We start from the raw sequence: 13796 nt of genomic DNA on the forward strand, positions 1-13796 counted from the left end.
TATACTGGCATATTGCTCAAGCGCAGCCTTAAAAAACAGATTACTTAGTCCAAGAGTTATCCTTTATAATAGCTCTTCAATAGCTCTTCAAGCACTAAATCATAAGACGCATATTCCACTGACTTTTATATAGATTTTGAAAATAATGGAGAGGGATAGTCACCTGATGTTTCTTTTTTATAGATAGATTCAAAATGACAAATCCATTTATCCTCAAGTATGGGATTCAGTTGTAGCATGGCTTGGCATTTTTTTAATCCATTAACAACCTGCCACAAACTAGAAGTATTCCGTAGACAATCTCAACATTATCTCTGCATAATGTTTGTACATATGACATTGATGGCTAATTAACCAATGCTTCTAATCCTTTTTAACAGTTTTTATCTTAAGAAGTTTATCTATTAAGCCTTTGTTACTTTCTTGTATCAACCAAATGGACAATCTCATAGGCTTTTTGTGTTCAGTGACCAATACATCAGACCAATGCACATGTTTTCCCATCAACCCCCTCTTAGAGCAGCCTCTCTTATTCATAATCAACGTATTTTGTATTATCTCTTAAATAGAGTCATGGAAGGAAGTCTCATTAAAAGTATGCAACTTCCATTCATAGGAACTGGAATTCCACTCTTTCAATACAATATAATTTAAACACTATATCATAAGGCTTGACTTAGATACCCGATATTTACCCTGGTTCACTATTAATAGAACATCAATATTACTATGCTTTTTAATTATAGGTATAATAAAATTCAGTTTCAAACATGTTGTGATCACTCAAGTCAGTTCTAATATCTTTAAAATCTGCACACTTATTGAACGGAACATAACCAACAAAAATATATTCCAAAGAGGTGCCAGAAAAGTCTGTCTCCCAAGTATGTTGCACTTGAGATTCACCAAACATTTGGTGATTCAACATTTGCAATCCCAGCGAACCCAACAGTTGGCTCCACCAAAGACCATTTCTCCCTGGTACGATGTCCTTTCATTGCGGGATGTTTTTTCGCGGGGTATTTGCTGCAAATTCTTTTTCGAAAACAAAAATCTAATTTTTTAGGGGGGGTTAGTAAATTATATACATGGGGTGTGGGTGTTTGGGAATAAATACAAATTAAAGAAAATGGGGAGCCGGGGGGAAGCCCCCAAAAATAATTTTAAATAAATTCGATGGATTTTTTCATTAAAAAATTGCTGTAAAAAATACCCGCAAACAAACATCCCGTGATGAAATGACATGGAACCTTCTCCCCTTCCTATGCATATTATCTTCCATTAGAAGACCCTCCCCAATGGCAAGGACCGCGGGATCTATACAGATAGCATTGAAATAATTAGCAACAATAATACAATTTTTACTATTAACCTTCCTCCAATCTATATACATTTCTCTATTTTATCCAAGAAATCCTTCTAAGGACAGATCCTCTCATGCCAGTAAATATTAATAATCAAACAAATCAATGATATCACCTCCCAATTAGGCTCTATAGATTAATAAAGCGCTCCTGTATGTTTCAAACCTTCAACCGAGCCTTTTCCACATAGGTGAGATTTGATTGCTATATTTAAGCCTCCTGAAGGCCTACCCAAATGCCCCCTTTATTGCAGGCTGAAAGACTATCTTACATCCATCCAAAATAGGACGGTACACCAACCATGTTTCTTGTATAATCAATATATTATGTCCTTTTCAAAAACACTTCCAAATCAGGATTGGTAAATAGACGTATGTTACCTCTAGAGAACCAACAATTCTGTCTTAATGTTTGACTTTGCCGAGATAGGTCAAAGAGGATGACTTTCATTCTTATTATTCAGAGGAGCATCCATCCATGACCAATCAGCATCATCTTGAGTGGTTAGATTCTGTTTTGAATTAAAGGAAACATTCTTCCCTAAATCCTTAGTCATATTGACAGTGACTTTCACGTCACCAGGGCAATAGCTTTGAGAGTTACAAAAACCATCACCCATGTAGTTTAGGGGTTCTATCCCACAAGAGGATAATCTAACTCTATATTGTTCTAAATTTACGGATTCACTAAGTAATACATCATATACCACCCCTGATACAAGTTCTATGACAACCACATCTATTCTCCTATCTTCCACAACTCAACTCTTTCCATATCTCGAATAGTGATAGCTTTTAGATGAGGGATTTCTGCAAATAGGGATAAGATGTTCATATGATTTAAGGCAAAAACACCTGCATGTTTACCCACATAATCCAACATTATCCGATTAGCCCTTGACACAGAAGAAGAAATGATGACCTGGTCAGACCTATGCTTAAAACTAGATTTTGTCAAGGAAATAACACCCACCCACCCCCAAAATAGGGATAGGAGCAATCTCATCAGTGGATAAAGCACCTCTTAGAATGCTAAATGTATTTGTCTTTATTTTCAAGTAGGGTCCTAAGTCAGCCCTATATGGGAATTGCTTATAACCATGATCCTGCAGCACATTCCTATTCCCTGAGTCCAACGCTGATTCCCTAGGAATCATACCACCCACACTGGCCCCCATCACTTCATTTCCAATACATCCATTACTGGAACAGAGAGGGAGACCAACTCCAGAGATAGGCAGATTCCTGTGCATCCATTCTATAGATACATAATTTATTTTCCTACTATCCTCCAAGGAGCCCAAAGCACCTATTGCATTTGTGGCCATAGATAGACCAATAAAACCTTCAGTTTGTTTAAGGCAAGTAATACCAGTATCAACACCCACACATAGACCAACATTCTTCAAAGACCGTTCTAAAATGAAATTGTGTTGATCATACTGGCTTTGTAGCATAATTGCTAATTCAGCTTGTAACTTATCACCCAGTGTTTCTACCATTCTGATGTTACTTTAGAGACAGGTAAATGAAGATTTCAATCTTTAGTAGACTGGTTTACTTTCTCCGCTACACTATCAAGCATTGCCAAGGGAGCATTTTTAACATTCAAGCTTCTAAGAAACATTTGATAGGAGCTGTTGTTAATTTTCTTACTTTTCATATGTTTAGTCTTTTTACTCTGCTTACAAATCAGTTTATCAACCACTAAGGATTGCTGAGTATAGTTATTGTCACCTATTTATGTATTTGTCATATCAATCACCACAGGAGGGATACTTGATGTTAATTCAGAGAGCCATTTATTCCGAACAACCCCTAACACTTCTAGCAGTGACTCATGTCAGTATATTTTCCGTTAGAAGCTATTACAATGGGGTCTTCTGCCATACCCACCAGGGCCTCAGGGCAGTTAGTCACCTGTTCCAACCCCTGTGTAGGCTGCTCTTCAATAATAGGTAATAATGTCGAATTTGTTGGCGTATTCACAGGTTTACCAGCCATATTCACTACTCTGCGGATAGACACAATGTTATTTGAGCCAATAAAACACACATCCCTCAACTCATGACTCTTATTCAAGTTAAGGCCCTCTATTACCCTTATTGTTTCCTTCATTAACTCAGTCAAAACCCAATTATCAGTAATAATTGCAGTGGCATTTTGATCACCAATGTGAGAGGGTCACAACATCAAGGTCAAATTCCTTCTTTAAGATGTCATTGGTGTCGATGCAACAGAACTGTCACTATCAGAGTCAAGTGTATCCATTTCTTTAAATATTGGGGGAGTGTTAATAAATCGGTCACTCTCTTGTCCTGAAATGTGGCTTGTGTTAATATAAAGTCATTCTAAGTCAGAGATAGAGTTCAAAGGGAGATCAACATCATCAACTCCTGGTCTCTCAATCCCTTGAGGCATAGGATCTTTAGTGATTGGTTCAGGTGTCTTCATCTTATCAGCAGCCTTCACCATGGTACTCACCCCACTAGAAGAGGTCATTACATGGTGAATGGATGAGGCTGGGTGAGGTAGAGCCCTTGCATTGTCCAGTTGTTCAGCAAGATGGGCGGCAACATTGTTATCCATAGGAGACTTTTCCTTCTTAGGTTATACATAAAAAAAGTTTACCATCCAATACTCCAAGATACTCTCACCTGACTTATCCTCACAGCCAAACTGCCAAACTGCTCTTCAAGCACTTCTGTGCGGAAGCATGCAGAAGTCGTTTTATATACAGCACCGGCCGCCTCCTTTCCAGTTACCGCGTTCAGTGTGTAGTCCGATAACAGATGAAGGACTATCAGTAGTCCTAGTTGATGAGGATGGTCTAGCTCAGTTCACAGATCCACACAAAATTCACAAAGTGATACAAGAGGAGCAGCAAAGTAATACCTCCTCCAACAATGTCCCCTACCAAACTGCACTTCCAGCACTTCAAAGCTTTGTGCTTCACCCACCATGCTCTGCACAAGACAGGCCCAGAATACCTACAACAGTAGGTCTCCCCCCACATACTCAACTGAAACCCCAGATCAGGCACTGCAATCCTCCCTTCAAATTGACCAGAAAAGGGGGGGTCCTCCTTTTCCGTCCAGGTTCCCACAATATGGTTCATGATTCCCATCAGCATCCACAGCTTAGAGGATCACCTCACCTTCCGGAAGGCCCTCAAGACCAGGCTCTTCTCCCCAGCATCCTGAAGCACCCTTTCCACCTCTCATGCTATTTAATACCTGCTCAAATAAGATGCGGCAGCAAAGGGACCCTCAAATAAAGCATTGAGCAATGCAGAGAAAGGACTCCAGCAGAATGCAGGAGTAGAACAAACAAAACAAGAAACTCTGGTATGTATCACACTACGTGTCAATGGAAGATAGCCATAAGCATGGCCACACACCTGCACGCATCTGAATTCACACGCTACTTGAAGTGACATCGCACAACACCTCTGCCATTAGAATGCAGCTAAGTCCCATGACAAAAATGAGATCTAGCTGGACACATTATCAGTCTCCTGGACTCACATACTCTCCTTATAACCTGACAGCACCCATACACAAGCCAGCTCGATGTGGGTCGCAAGCAGGGACTTGGCCACCGCTACCAACCTTCATATTGGCTAAAATGCACATATACATTCTGTACTCCTCTGACAAATCTCTCATTACACAGACTTTGGTCCCCTGAGGATGTTCACCCACAACACTTTGAGACCCTACCAATGGGACTAGGTGCTATACAAATGACATATTACATAACATTACATTACCTGTCAACTTCTGCAAGAATCGAATACGGATGTAGTCGAATTTCTAGACACGAGATATGGCGATGTTATTGGTTGTCATAGTTGGAAACTTATTATGTTGGTTACCAAGATAACAAGCCATAACCAACTGACCTGGCTCTGTTGACCTGTAGGTCAAGAGCTTTCATAAACCATGTGTAAACCGAAATTAGGATCTGTAATGCACGGGGAGTATTATTTGTATGTGCTTAATGATTTTCTGATGACCTGTGTGAGAAATCAGAATGTAACAGGTTCCAATCCCACCAATTCCCAATCAAATAATATAATTAAGTTGATTAATATATCTGTTGTAGTGATCCCAGTAAGTTCCAAACTCTGAGTAAAATAGCTCAGTACGTATTGTGTCTGCTGCAAAGAACTGAATTCATCCTGCAGGCAAGGTTATCAATCAAGTAATATGGCTCAGTGGGAGTGTGCCTGCGGCAGAGATATGCCTATAATGTCGAAGCATCGCTTGCAATTCCTGTCCTCCGACTTTCTCATGTTGCCAAATGAGTCCCAGTGAGTAAAAGTGACAGATGTTACGAAAAAATTCAGAATCATTGGACCAAATGGATGTACAAGTGAAACAAATAAGTAAAATAAGCATGCACATGTCAAATCAAGAACTGAACATCAGAATTGCCACTTCCCCATAGGGTCATCCAAGAACCATGGGGGACTGAGCATTTCCTATATATTTTTGGCTGGTGTCTCTAACCATGCTCCAAAACACCACAAGCATACTCCACCTAAAAAAGAAAAATACTATCTATTAGTGAAAAGACATTTTTCAAATGCCTCATCCCCACTCAGTAGCACAGGTAGAAAGCATGGCTTTAGCATCCCAAAGGTTTGCATTCAGAAGCACTTCAGCAGTCAGCAGGGTGCTAATTGATGTAATCACTCCTTTTGTATGTTTGTGCCTTGCTGTGGCCAAAAGGCTAAAGATGGGCAGGCCAAAAGGAACATTTGAAATTACAAGTAGACAAATTCCAGTCTCCCCTCACATTTATTGCATACATGAATACTATACTTTTCGGCTAGTCTTATTTACTTGGGCCCTGCCCAACATGCGACACCTGTAAATGCGCACAAATACAAATTGGGCTACTATTGAACAGTTCATTTTCCGATAACGCATTCCTTTCATGCATTGCAAATACATCTTCCTTAGACAACAAAGAAATAAAAGGCAATAAAGTATGAATATGCATATTGTAAAGTGTGTTTTTAATTTACAAAGTGTTTTTCTTGTCTACATAACTTTATTTTTTTAAAGGCAACTATTTGTCTCTGTATTCGGGTCCGAATGAATACTTGCCCAGGTATTCCGTATTCGGCCGAATACTTAAATGTACTGTTCTGTACACCACCTACCCATAGGAAATCTGTATTTTCTGCAGAATAATCTGCTCCACCGATGTGGACCATCTCTGGTATTTAGTAACCCATTCACTAGAATTTAAATGAATGGGGCTTTGACTGATAAATCTCCAGAGGTGCACGCTAAGGCAGCCCCCTTGCTCTGATCACATCAGCCCTTTCAATGGAAGCCTTCACCAGGAAAGCTTTGCAAATATAAATAGCCAATGTTGAAAGGGCCTCCAGGTTCTCATTTAATTTTTGTGAATCCAAAGACCTGGATGAATGGAGAGCCCAGGAGCTATCCTACATAGGTGGGATAAGCACAGTAACAATGAGCCTGCTCTACAGGCTGCTCCATGTGTTCCTGAGACTCCCGATCCTTATCCCCCAATGTTCACCTCATGTTTTCCAGCAGCAAACCTTAACAGTTATTTGGGCCAAGTACCTCGCTATATTCTCTAGGAAATTTCTCATTAAATCTGCCACAACCAGTGGTCTTGGGGGCGTCCCCAGTGTAAAATGCTATTCTTGTTTCTTGGGTCTCCCATGGGAAATATCCACAGTGGGTTGGGTTGGGACATTTTCTGACTACAATCTCTGTGGCAGTCCTCCCGTCCATGGATGTATCAAGCAGACCTAAGGGTGGGAACCTGCTTGTCCCTACTCGAATATCCCTATACTATTGGGATAGAGCAATGAGGCTTTGGAGGATCGAGCCAGGGTTGGAGCCAGGCTCTCCGATAGTTGGTAATGATGCTTACCCTCTGGGTTTGGTTTAGAATGCATCCAGGGCCTGGGAGCGTGGCCTGACATGACTGTTCACTTTCTATTACTGCGCTTAATATTTGAGGAGACCAAGCTTAGGTTTAAGGGGGAGAACTGGAAAGATTCCATAACACCCAACTGCGTGGCTGGGATTCAAGCCCGCTTGTATGACTTGTGAGAACTAGGCACCCCAGCCTCTGCCCCCTGCAGCTTACGCGGGTTGAAGGTGTTGGTAAAGGGCGTGTCTCTAGACTCTACCGTCATATGTATAGAGGAATTCACAAGGTGAATAGACAAGACACTTAGATGGAAGGTCTAAAAAAGATGCCTTCTATCCAGGCTAGCAGCCAGAGGAGGGGAAAATAAAACAAATACATTTAAGTGCTGGGGTGGGCGAGCCTGCAATGATTCCTTAGGGAAATTCAGGACCAACATAGATGCCCACAGCACTTAAAAAGAGAGAGAGGAACTTGGCTGAGGAGGTCACGCAAGAAGCTGTGCCAGTTTTGGAGAGCTTTTTTTGCTAGCTTTTTGTAATTGACAGCTCTGTATTTTGGAAAGTAACTGAAAGTTCATGCATGAGGCACATGTGTCCTTATGTGGTTGCTGGCTGCAAATGTGACTGGGGAAGCAATCACTCACATACAGCACACACAGGGTGATCGAAAGGGAGACAGAGATACAACTAATGCAGACCTAACTGGAACCTCCCCATGGTCTTTCTTGGTCATTGTGATCATTTCTACTTTTATTTCTTTTACCCATTTTCTCAATTTCACTTAAATTATCTGTTTTTCTATTTACTTTTTTTACTCTTCTCCTTCAGTGTGTGTCTCCCCCTTCCTTCCACTTTTCTCATTTTGTTAAGCTTAATGTACTCTTTTTTTAATCTTAATTTCACTCAACCTGCCATCCATTTTTAGTTTGTGCTATTATCCATAAGTAGAAACTTTTGCATTAAATTACAGCTAGGGAAAAATGGCGTATGAGGAGAGACACAAAGCTTGCAGGTGTGCTTATTTGCCTACCCATTGACCGTCCAGGGCCTGCTAATTCCTATGGCCATTTCCACCCAGTTCCTGCACCCCCCTGCCCAAACCACACCTGTGCAGTTAAGGCAGTGCCTTGTGGTTTGCTCTCATCTGTACAGATATGGTTGTACCTTGTACTGGGTTCTCTTCTGTGCTGGTGAGACGTGCATTAATGTGTATTATCCTCTGTGCAGGGGAGGCAGTGCATTGTGCTGTATTATGTTCGGAATAGGCTGTATAGCCGAGGCAATGCCTGGTGTTATGTGTAGTTGAGGTAGTGCCTTGTGGTGTGCTCTCTTCTGTACAGGTATGCTGAAAGGTGTGCCAGGCTCTCTTCTGTGCTGTTGAGACAGTGCCGTGCTGTGTATTCTATTCTGTACATGGTAGGCAGTGCACTGTGCTGTGTTCCCTTCAGTATTTTATTTTATTTATTTATTTTATTTGCACCACGCGCGAGACAAAAGCCCAGAGGCATAGGGGTACCGACCAAACAAATACAACAACAAAAGGATCAAAGAGGGGGTAGAGATAATACAGATCAAGCTGAGGAGGTCGGAAAAGCTTCAATCAAATAGGAAGGTTTTTAGGCTGCCTTAAAGTGATGGAAACTGGTACAAGATCTAAGGTCCAGGGGAAAGGCATTTCAGATCCGCGGAGCGGCATACAGGAAGGATCTTTGTTCCACATAAGAAAGATTAGTTCTTGGGGTCTCAAGAAGGCAGGTATTGTTAGCTCTCAATAATATGCAAGCCGCTAGTCACAAAATGATGGTAGCTAGATACTTAGGAGCCTGCCCAAAAATGCATTTATTCATGATGCACATCACGCGATAGGTGATTCGGCTAGGGACAGGGAGCAAATGTAGCGCTCTCCTTGCTGGTCTGATATGTTCCCTCCTTGGTGGTATGTTCTCTTATATGCAGTTAAGGCAGTGCCTTGTTGTGTGCTCTCTTCTGTACATGTAAGGCTGAACCTTGTGCTGGGTACCTTTCTGTCCTGGAGAGACAATGCCTTGCTGTGTATTCTATTCTGTAGATAGGAGGCAGTACATTGTTTTGCATTATATTCAGTATAGAGTGTATTTGGGAGGCAATGCCTGGTGGTTTATCCTCTTCTGTGCAGTTGAGGTAGTGCCTTGTGGTGTGCTCGCTCTCGTCTGTACAGGTCAAGCTGAACCTTGTGCTGTGTTCTCTTCTGTGCTAATGAGACAGTGCCTTGATGTGTATTCTCTTCTGTACATGGGAAGCAGTGCATTTGGCTGTATTATCTTTGGTATAAGATGCATAGTTGAGGCAACACCTGGTGGTATGTTCTGTTCCACACAGTTGAGATAGTGCCTTGTGTTGTGCTCTCTTCTGTACAGGTAAAGCTGAACCTTGTGCTGTGTTCTCTTCTGTGCTGGTGAGACAGTGCCTTGAAGTGTATTCTCTTCTGTACACAGGAGGCAGTGCATTGTGCTGGATTATCTTCGATAGAGGTGTATACGAGAGGCAATGACTGGTGGTATGTTCTCTTCAGTGCAGTTAAGGCAGTGCCTTGTGGTGTGCTCTCTTCTGTACAGGTAAGGTTGAATCTTGTGCTGAGTTATCCTCTGTGCAGGAGAGGCAGTGCATTGTTCTGTATTATCTTCGTTATAGGCTGTATAGTGGAGGCGATGCCTGATGGTATGTTCTCTTCTGTGCAGTTGATGCAGTGCCTTGGGGTATGCTCTCTTCTGTACAGGTATGGCTGAACCTTGTGCTGGATTCTTTTCTGTGCTGGTTAGTCGGTGTCTTGTGGTGTGCTCTATTGTACATGGGAGGCATTACCTCGTAGTGTGTTCTCTTTTGTACAGGTGATGCAGTGCCTTGTAGTATGTGCTCTTCTGTTTAGGTTAGGCAATGCTTTGTGGGCTGTTCTTTTGTGCATTTGTGCAGTGGCACCTGGTGCTGTACTGTCTCCCGTAGATGTGAGTCAGTGCCTTGTAATGTGTTCGCTTCTGTGCAGGTGAGGCAGTGCCTTGTGGTCTGTTCTTGTGTGTGCATGTTGTGGGGATTAATCAAAGCCCCCATATAAACAAAACTGAAGGCCCACAGGAAGCATGGCCTGCCAGATTTCATCAAAGAAAATAGGAAAAACCTTCACACATAAACTAGGCCTGTTAAGGTAGATTGTGGGGGTTTCTTCACGTAACACAAGGATGCACTATGTGAAAATGCTTACCTGTCAAAGGAACAGCTGCATTTTTATGTACAGTGGCACAAGAAATGCAAAGGCCCCTTTTGCATGGGAAGCAGGATTTTCAAACACTGACACCAAAATGACTTTGCATGGGCGTTTGCAGTTTAAAGCAAGACAAGAGGAAAATGTTCCCCAGCCATATAAAGATGTCAGGGAAAAGACATGGTTTGTGCTGACCAAAATAAATGTATATTATTCTTCACATGCAAAATACCAGCACATTTTTAAAAGAAAAGCCCACTGTGTTTCCATGAAAAAAGTTCTTCTAGGCTCAAGGCAGACACTTTTGCTTGCTTTGGGGCAAACTTCACAAAGCAGTCCTCCACTGAAAGCCTGGCTGGCATCCCAGCTGTTTACAACTACAGTAAAGTGTATCCCAGTATTTATGAGCTGCAGCATACACTCCAAACAACAAAGAGACTAATACAAACACCAGACAAGAGAGGCAAATGGCGTTTGGGTCAGGAGGGCTCATTTTTCTCAGCATCCAAAAGTCGTACTTCCTTGATTGGTGTATCACATTTTAGGTAATTTCCAAAATTCATCCACCTGTGACTTAGAGAATTGTAATGGCGAGCTAAAAGGTGTTCCAGGCTGCTATGAACATATCCCAGATTTAAGAGTTGGCGAACTGGTGAGGGGTAAAATTAGGTATTTGGGGAATAAATTGCATGTTCCTAACAATTAGGCTTTTTGTCAAAACAGTGGAAAAATACCCAACCTCAGTGCAACATGGTGCAAACCGTGCTGTTAGCTGAAGTGGAACATATGTATATATATATATATATATATATATATATATATATATATATATATATATATATATATATAGGCAGTTACTAGTAAATCACAATGTTTTTTACACATATATAGATTTTTTGCAAAATTTGACATGAAAACAAAAGGCGATTGTAAATGGGAATTGCCATATGTCTACTCCAGACTCCTAAACCAATCCATAGAGAAAAGCTGGACTTGGGGGAAGAGAGAAGGGTAACTGGCGAATCCTCATTGTGAAAACTCTTGCAGGGAACTGCCCAATGTTGTAAATTTGATGGTGTCATCACTGGTATATAAAGTGTATGCACTATGAGGAAAGGAAAGAGCGGCTAAAATTACCACCAGGAGAGCTGCTAAAACATACAGGAGAGCTGCTAAAAAAAAGAATCATCTGACAGCCACAAGGAAACACCAAAAGGAGATTTGGCTGGGGTTACATCTGGGTGGAGCTGTCTTTTGTTGGGACAGCCTAAAAGCTGATGGGGTCCTATGGTGGACAGCTGAGCACCATCCCTGAGAGTGGAGTGACCATACACTGCCCTGTCCTTCCAGAGGGTCCTAACATGAAGCTGGCTTTCTGGAACTTTAAACAGAGGTTTACAATGTGAGTCGAATTGAGTCAATTGAAACCAAAGGTGGGGGAATCTGCTTGCCTTAAATAATGTCCCTTTATAGGGGGCAGGGGGCAAACTGTGTAGACCCTTAGCCCATTTAACTAAAAGTATTAATGTAATTAATTCCCCTTTGCAGAGCACCACATTAAAATTCAAAATTAACAAATTCCCAGTGTGCGCTGCAAACCATGGACTGTAATTTAATTGGGTAATCTTATGGGCCCAGCTTCCTCAATACAGGCATTTTAGTGGAGGGGGTGGCGGGGTTGGGAGGTCAGAAATCCAAAATGCTCAAATCATCCCAATTGTTGCTGTCCAGCTTCCCTAACACAGGCCTTTTTAGTGGAGGTGTTCTGAAATCCAAAATTCTCAAATCATCCCAATGTTTACTGTCCAAATTCCCCAACACAGGTCTATAAAAGGAGGGGGTGTAAAATTCAAAATTCTTAAATCATCCTAACGTTTCTGTCCCACATCCCCAACACAGATCAAAGTAGGCTTTGGGGTCTTGAAAACCCCACTGCTAAATCACCCTTTATTTATCTACTGCTAGCCTTTTAAGTACACAGGAAATACAAACGTGTACAGCATTGCAAACGTAAAATGATTTTATTCAGGGTCCAGTGTTGATGATCATTTATTTTGAAATGTGTATAAAGTAAAATATTGTGATTTATGTTTTCCCAACCAAATTGTAAGTTATTTATGTAGAGAGAGGTTTCTTGTGTTGCGCTGCAAATAAAGTGGTGTGACATTTTAGATCAATTTTCTATTATCTATCATCCAAATAAATACAAATATATTTCCTGTACTGTGGTCTGGTTCTTGGCTCATTGGTAGCTCAGGGAGAGGTATCTAAGGGGTATTAGATTAATCAGAAATAGAGCTGAATAAAGAACTGACATTAAACTGGGTATTGCGTGAGACCTAGATTGGGGAAGGAAGGAACTCTCTGTGTTGAGGGTGGCCTCTCAATAAACGGTTACAATGTGAGGCGGTACCTTGTGCTGCATTCTATTCTGTGCAGGTAAAGCAGTGCCTCATGGTCTGTTCTCTGTGTTTGTGGGGCAGTGCCTGTCTTCTGTAGATGTGAGTCAGTGCCTTGTGGTGTGTTCTCTTAAGTACAGATGAGGCCGTGTCCTGTGCCGAGTTCTCCTTTGTACTGGTGAGGGTGTGCCTTGTGCTGCATTCTATTCTGTGCAGGTAAGGCAGCACCTCGTGGTCTGTTCTCTGTGTTTGTGGGGCAGTGCCTGTCTTCTGTAGATGTGAGTCAGTGCCTTGTGGTGTGTTCTCTTAAGTACAGATGAGGCCGTCTCCTGTGCCGAGTTCTCCTTTGTACTGGTGAGGGTGTGCCTTGTGCTGCATTCTATTCTGTGCAGGTAAGGCAGCACCTCGTGGTCTGTTCACTGTGTTTGTGGGGCAGTGCCTGTCTTCTGTAGATGTGAGTCAGTGCCTTGTGATGTGTTCTCTTAAGTACAGATGAGGCCGTGTCCTGTGCCGAGTTCTCCTTTGTACTGGTGAGGGTGTGCCTTGTGCTGCATTCTATTCTGTGCAGGTAAGGCAGCACCTCGTGGTCTGTTCTCTGTGTTTGTGGGGCAGTGCCTGTCTTCTGTAGATGTGAGTCAGTGCCTTGTGGTGTGTTCTCTTAAGTATAGATGAGGCTGTCTCCTGTGCTGAGTTCTCCTTTGTACTGGTGAGGGTGTGCCTTGTGTTGATTTCTCTTCTGTGCAGGTGGGGCAGTGCGCTGTGGTCTGTTCTCTTGTGTGCATGTGAGGCGGGAACTTGTGCTGTGTTCTAGTCTGCATAGGTTGGGCAGTGCTGTGTGGTATGTGCTCTTTTATACAGGCGAGGCAGCGCCTTTT

Source organism: Ambystoma mexicanum, chromosome 9 (assembly GCF_040938575.1).
Source record: "Ambystoma mexicanum isolate Mex_15411 chromosome 9, UKY_AmexF1_1, whole genome shotgun sequence".
Classification (NCBI taxonomy): Eukaryota; Metazoa; Chordata; class Amphibia; order Caudata; family Ambystomatidae; genus Ambystoma; species Ambystoma mexicanum.